The sequence below is a fragment of the Eschrichtius robustus genome, chromosome 10 (genome assembly GCF_028021215.1).
Source record: "Eschrichtius robustus isolate mEscRob2 chromosome 10, mEscRob2.pri, whole genome shotgun sequence".
NCBI lineage: Eukaryota > Metazoa > Chordata > Mammalia > Artiodactyla > Eschrichtiidae > Eschrichtius > Eschrichtius robustus.
Genome location: NC_090833.1, coordinates 24,668,340 through 24,676,204, shown reverse-complemented (window position 1 = coordinate 24,676,204; position 7,865 = coordinate 24,668,340). Strand labels below are relative to the sequence as shown.

Genomic DNA, 7,865 nt, shown 5'->3' with positions numbered 1-7,865 from the left:
GTTTGACCCATTAGATTACAGACCAGTGGTGAGGTTACAGAAAAACTTGAGGTCATGTGGTAAAATGGGCATGACAGAAGTAATAGTTAACAATTATTGGGCACTTATTACCATGTTCTGAGTACTTTCCACTTAAATCTACAGCGTTCAGAGATGCTAAGTTCCTTGCCCAAGATGATTCAGCTGAGAAGAGGTCAAGTTGGGAATTTAAAGGCAATCTGAACCCCAGAGCCTAACCCTTAACCATCACACTACCTTGCCAGAAGTTTGCAACTATTAAATGAGCTAATGGATATGAAAGTACACTGCAGACTGTAAAGTGCTGCCCAAATGTAGCACTGGTGTTTATTTATTTTTTTATAAATTTATTTATTTATTTATTTTTGGCTGCGTTGGGTCTTCTTTGCTGCATGCAGGCTTTCTCTAGCTGCGGCGAGCAGGGGCTACTCTCCGTTGCGGTGGGCGGGCTTCTCATTGCGGTGGCTTCTCTTGTTGCAGAGCATGGGCTCTCGGTGCACGGGCTTCAGTAGTTGTGGCTCGTGGGCTCAGTAGTTGTGGCTCGCGGGCTGTAGAGCGCAGGCTCAGTAGTTGTGGCTCACGGGCTTAGTTGCTCCGCGGCATGTGGGATCTTCCTGGACCAGGGCTCAAACCCGTGTCCCCTGCACTGGCAGGTGGATTCTTAACCACTGAGCCACCAGGGAAGTCCCTACACTGGTGTTTATTAGTTTTGTTACAAGGAGCCCCAAAATAGGAGGTCTTTCTTCATTGATATTTGACAGTGTAACCCTGAGCATTTTCTCCCAGGCTCAGAATAGCAAGCAAGAAAGGCTGTGAAAGACAGAGATCACTCCGGATGAAAGGAAAGGACGTCTGGGCTTTCATGAGTCACACTGGGGGGATGGAAGAATGATAAAAATCAAATGAAGCAGCCCTTCTGAAAGCTTAGCCTTTGCTGGCACCTACTGGTGCCCATGACAGATATGCCAGCTTCATGGAGAATTATCCCCTGGAGGATAAATGCCCCAGGGCAGTTGTACATGTGAAGGGGATGGTGTGGGGAGGAGGGGAAGAGTTGCAGCTGGTCTAAAAGGCTGGGAGACCTGAGAGGCTGCTGTGCATCTGTGGAAAAAAAACTTCAGCCTGGAATTCACTAATCATAACCATTACTTAGCACCACCTATGGGCATGCACTGCACTGCATTGAGGGTCTCACACACCTTCTCCGAAAACAGCAGAAGCCCCAACCCCACCAGCTCAGCAAAATGTAATTCTCTTTGTTTCAGAGATGCAGATAGCTCTAGGAGATTACTTGATTGGACCAGGGTCGCATAACTAACTAGTAACTAGCAATCCTAATTTAGGATCAAAGTTGAATTTAATTCATACTCTTTTTTACAGCACCAGGATGCTTCCAAAAGACATACATTCAAAGCTTAATTCTCCCAATTATTATGTCTGTGATCCTGGCCCTCTCAATTCACTACTGGGAGTTTTGTGTTGACTGATTAAAGAGCTGATTTTCCTGCCTCATTCCAGAAGAGGTTTACATCTTAAATACTTATCTGCAATATGGGGAGAAAACCCCTCCCAGTGTGTTTGTAGAGATTCTGAAAAAGGGATTAGGTCTGGAACACAAATAACAATGTAACTACCTTTAAAACCTGAAGACCTGCTACCTCATAAAATATACCTTTGAACTTCATGGCTCCAAATAGAAATGAGAATTCTAAGTTGCCCCCTGAAATGTTTCCAAACTTATCCATATGGAAACCACTGTCCTAGATCACTTGTCAGTTAACATTCACATCCTGAAAAATTCTCTTCACCCTGTGTGTCCAAACAAAGATCCAGAAAACTCACTGTCTAGAGCTCAGTTGAAATTTAAAGGAAACAAAGATACTAGATAGATCAAACCATGTGAAATTACCAAAGGGGTTCGACATAATTAATGCAGGTCTTCAAAAAGACAGTACCATTATCACTGCAGAATGATTGGGCAAGCCCATCCTGGGCCAAATGTCAGCAGGCAGGCATAAGAATCATCTGGGTGACTGTTTAATATGCAGATTCTGGACCCACCCACAGATCCAGTACTGGACTTGGGGCAGGGAAGTTCAGGAATCTGGTTTTTTAAAAGGCATCCCAAGTATCCCAAGACAGAAAGACTACTCTAGGGGACTTCCCCTCAAGCATTTCCAAACCTGAAGAATATTCTGTCCCCAATAACTCTAAAGACAGCATCTCAAGATGCTGCACTTCTCAAAGGGCATCCTTAGTCAGCTTAAGGGCAGGTCAGTTTGAGGACCTCTACTGTAAAAGTAGGCAAGCACCTGGTGACAGTTTGAAATCCATCCTCCACAACTTTCCAGCTGTGAGAAGTCTTTTGAGTGCCCAGCTATTTTGTTTTAATGACCCACCCCTCCCTTTGTGGTTTTATTTTATTTTGTTTTGTTGCCTGAAATTAATGATTATTGCAAGGGAATCTAGACCACTTTTTGAATAGCTGCATTTGGGTAGTGTACCCCTCGCTCTACCCTCCAGGACAGAATTACTGCGGCTCCACTAGTTGGTTTAGCGACTATTTATGCCCATCTTCCACATCGCAGACCCAAACCAAAGCCTCATTATGTCTACCATGTTTGTTTTGCTGCAGAATGGTAACATTTACATGGACATGGGTTTTTTCTCTATCTTATAATTTGGATTGTTTAGTTTTCCTTTTTGGACTTCTTTGATGTTGCTGAAGAAAGAAGTCCACAAAAATCTGGAGAAAGGAAGAGAGTGGGCTGCAGGGGGCAGAGTAGGTGGAAGTGTTGTTTGCTTCTCTGTCTCCTCGGCCACCCCCCACCACTCCCCCTCAGCTGGACTAAGCTATCTCCTTCCTATTTCTGCTTTTCTGCCTCTTACAGCTGGCCTGAAATATGTCAGCAGTATCACTGACTTACTATGAAACCTTGAGCAGGTCTCTTTCCCTCTCCAGGCCTTGCTTCCCATGTGAACAGTGAATGTATCCAACCAAACAATCTCTAAATTTAGTAACTTTCATAAGCCCACTGGACTGTCGCTCATTCCTCTGTGACAGCCATGTGACTTGGGGCAACTTATTTAACCCATTTGATAGACCACCAAAATGAGCCACACCCTTCTCTTTTCTAACTCTGATGAATAAAAAAGTTGCTTCTTTATACCCAAGGCATGAAAATAGTAACCAATCCATGTTCCCTGAGAAGTCCCTGAGTTCCAAAGATGAGACCATTACTGTACTAAATTCTCCAAAGGGTTTCCAAGGCTTTAAATCCTCTATGACATCCCCGACACACCTACCACCCCACCCCCATTACCACCCCAACTAGCCCCACTGCAACCTTAAAACCTTCTAGGGTTAATTTCTGCCTCTCCTCTCCCCTTTATGTCTTTCTGGAGGGTTCTATGAGAAATGTCATTCCACTTCTAGGTACGTACTCTAGAAAAGCATTTTCAAATGTCCACAATAAGGCATACAGAAGGATATTCACTGGGGCCTTATTTACCATAATGAATAATCGGGAAAAAAATGTCCATCAACTAAAAAAATAATAATAATAAAACTCTGAGAAATCCATTTAATAGAATACTGTGCAGCACTTCAAAAGAATGAGGCAGATCCAAAAATCCTAATATTGGTAGACTGACAAGACATATTGTTGAGTAAAAGAAGCATGCTACAGAATGGTATGCATAGTATATCTCTTATGCAAAAAAAAAAACTGTACATATTCTAAGTATGTGTGTATATATATATATATATATATATATATATACACACATACACCTATACATACACATACACACACACACACACATATATAAATACATAGCAGAGGTTTGGAAGGATGCATAACAAACTGGTGACATTGTTTACCTCCAAGGAAGGGATGGTCAAGGGGACTTTATGTGAAATATTTTAATATTTTTACTCAAAGGATATAATCATAAATTACTTAAGAAATTTAAATTAATTTGAAATAATACAGCCCCTAAGTATATAACAATAGTATAAAAAATGGGGGGAAGGAAAAGTTCTTACTCTATACATGAACTGGTATAATATAATTTGAAGATGACTATTCAAAAATGTGATAAAGATGAATATTAAATAACATAAATTTTTATTAGAAAAAAGAGGTTTAACAAATAAAACAAGAGTGAAGAGAAAACAGAATCATAAAAAATAATCCACAAGCAGGTTAGCAAAGAGAAGGGAAAGGAAGAAAGAACAGATGGAACAAATAGAAAATGACTAGCCAGATGGTAGATTTAAATGTAACCATATCAATAGTAAAAATGTAAGTAATCTACACACCCCAATTAGAAGGCAGAGACTGTCAGATTGGATAAAAAAGCAAGACAACACATTATGCTGTCTACAGGAAACTCACCTTCAATATAAAGACATAAATAAGTAAAAGGTTAAAATGATGCAAAAAGACAGACCATGCAAACACTAATCAGAGAGCTGAGTGCCCTTATGAGTACTAGACAAAGTAGACTTCAGAACAGGAATATTACCAGAGATAAAGAGAGTCATTACATAATGATAAAGGGGACAATTCAACAACAACAAGATATAAGAATCCTAAATGTATATACACCTAAGATTGGAGCTTCAAAACAGCATGAAGCAAAAACAGCTAGAACTCAGAAGAGAAACAGACAGTTCCATGACTATAGTCAGACACATCAACGACCCTCTCAGTAATAAAAGAAGCCGAAAGAAATTAGTAAGGACATAGAAGACCTGAACAACACTATAAACCAACTTGACCTAATTGATATTTATAGAGAACTCTAGTCAACAAACAGCAGAATACGCATTCTTTTCAAGTACAGGGGACCACTGAAAAACACAGGTTTGAACTGTGCAGATCCACTCATATGCGGATTTTTTTTCAAAAGTAAATACTAGAGTACTACACAATCCCTGATTGGTTGAATCCATGGATGTGGAACCTTGGATACAGAAGAACCGTGGATACGAAGGGCTGGCTATAAGTTAGTCATATGTAAATATGAAATAGTCACCAACAATATACTGGGTCATAAGTCAAATCTCAACAAAGTTTAAAAAACTGAAATTGTACAAAGTATGTTCTCAATACTTTGAATTAATGCTTTGAATTCACAATATAATTAAATTAGAAATCAAGAATAGAAAGATATTTGGAAAATGTCCCACACTTCTAAATCACTCAAAGTCAAATGATAAATAATAAAAACTTGAATTGAAAATGAAAACACATGAAAAGTTGTGGGATATAGATAAATCAGTATTTACAGGGAAATTCAAAGCATTCAAAATTTATAGTGTTAGTACCCCAGTAAACATGGTAAACATTCCTAAGACCCACTAGACTTTCTATAAGAAGTGTGACTAGCACAACCCCATAAAATGACACGGTACAAGAAGGGCAAGGATTCTGGCCTGTCCCGGGAAAGCAGTGTTACCACAGGAAGTAGAGTGGCTATGGTGAGCAAGCTAAGCAGATTTTCCAGCAAAGGCTAAAACTACAAAGAAAACTGTGCTAAGGCTTGAATGCTTAAGCCCTATTATACATCTAAAAGAATGCCAGCTATTAATAGATGCATGCGTTATGAACTGGGAAGAGACAACAAGAGAAAAGGCCAAATCATCCTGTTCTGGGCTTCAACTTTTGTTTTATTATAAAGGAAATAAAATCTTGAGGTTATGTTAACTTCAAAAAAAAAAGTTTATATTAAGAAGAATGGTCTCAAATCAATGCTCTAACAAGAATTCACCTTAAGAAACTAGAAAAAGAAAGGCAATATAAAGTCAGAGCAAACATAAGGACATAAAAATATGAGCAGAAATCTATGAAATAAAACCAGAAAAACAAAGAAAGAAAAGCAATGAAACCAAAAGCTGTTTCTTTGAAAAAAAAAAGACAACTGATAAACCTCTACTCAGACTGATCAAGAAAGTGAAGGCACAAATTACCAACACCAAGAATGAAAGAGGGGACATCACCAGATCTACTAACATTAGAAGAATAAGAAAATATTATGAACTATGCCAATAAATTCACCAACTTGGATGAAATGGACAAATTCCCTGAAAAAAAAAAAACACAGCCCTGACCTACTGTAGTAGACTGTGAGAACTCTAGTGTTTATCTGCCTAAGGAACTCCAGGTAGAGAAATCAAAATGAGTAAGGAGAAAAAAGAACCCTCCTACATTGTTGTCAGGAATGTAAATTGGTGCAGGCACTATGGAAAACAGTATGGAGGTTCCTTAAAAAACTAAAAATAGAGTTACCATGTGATCCAGCAATCCCACTCCTGGGCATATATCCAGAGAAAACTCTGACACATGCACCCCAATTTTCATAGCAGCACTATTTACAATAGCCAAGACCTGGAAGCAGCCTAAATGTCCACTGACAGATGAATGAATAAAGAAGATGTGGGGAGGGGAGGGGTGTATGTAAAAAAAAAAAAATATATATATATATAATGGAATATTACTCAGCCATAAAAAAGAATGAAATAATGCCACTTGCAGCAACATGGATGGACCTAGAGATTATCATACTAAGTGAAGTCAGACAGAGGAAGACAAATATTATATGATATCACTTATATGTGGAATAAAAAAAATGATACAAATGAACTTACAAAACATAAATAGACTCATGCAGAAAACAAACTTATGGTTAACAAAGGGGAGAGGGGGGAGGATAAATTAGGAGTTTGGGATTAACAGATACACACTGCTATATACAAAATATTGATAGATAAACAACAAGGACCTACTGTACAGCATGGGGAACTACATTCAATATCTTGTGATAACCTACAGTGGAAAAGAATCTGAAAAAGAATGCGTGTGCGTATAATATATATATACGCCAAATCTGAATCATTTTGCTGTACACCTGAAACTAATTATGTAAATCAACTATACTTCAATTAAAAAAACAATGAGTAAGGACGCAGAAGCACTGAACAAAACAGGTGTGTTTACTGGAGTAGAAAAACGCAGAGTTGAGAGTAGCAGAAGCTAAAGAAGTAGAAAGCAGCAAGTAGAGGATTAGCTAAGATCAGAGATTAGTTAAGAAGCCACGGCATAATTTGGTGAACGACGATGAGGGTCTGAACTACCAAGGTAGTAGTAAGAATGAAGAGAAGATTAAAATTTGAGAAATAGGTAACCAATAAAATCAGCAGAACTTGGGGACTGACTGATTATGGGAAAGATGAAGAAGGAGGAGGAGCACAGAAGGGCTCTTATGGATTGGGCTTGGGGACCAGGTGCTACTAATTGATACCAGGACTAGCCAAGCAAGGGTGGTTGATGGCAGAGGAAGATAATGGTCTACATTTACAGATTTTAGGTATGGTGTACCTGTGGGAAATCAAGGTTGGGAATGTTCAGCAAGCATCCGGATGCATAAATGTGAAGCAAATGGGAGAAGTCAGTAGTGAAATAACTTACCACATGGGTAGATATCTTGCCTAAGGGACTTACAGAAAGAGAAGAGAGGTGGCTCAAGGGTAGAACCCTGGATGAGAAAATAAAGTTCAAGAAAAGCTTTATGCTTTTGGAATAAGGCAGTTCTAAGCAAGTGCAATCATGCACAAACATGTTAAGTAACATCTTACAATATCAAAAACTTGGAACAAACCTACATTTCATAGAAAAACAGAATGGTTAATACAGAAGACACTAAAAATGCTATTTAGGAAGAGTGTACAACGATGCAGACATTGCTTACGTGTTTTCCCACCTTTTAAAAAATATATGTATTTATATTATTTAAACACTGAAAACACGCACAGCAAAGCTGGGAAAAAATACATCAAAATG

General features: G+C 38.7%; 1 pseudogene; it reads left to right on the top strand.

Moving 5' to 3' along the window:
- The first annotated feature begins 5,363 nt into the window (after positions 1–5,363).
- On the top strand, positions 5,364–5,704 carry LOC137770913 (large ribosomal subunit protein eL42-like; annotated as a pseudogene).
- The last annotated feature ends 2,161 nt before the right edge of the window (positions 5,705–7,865 follow it).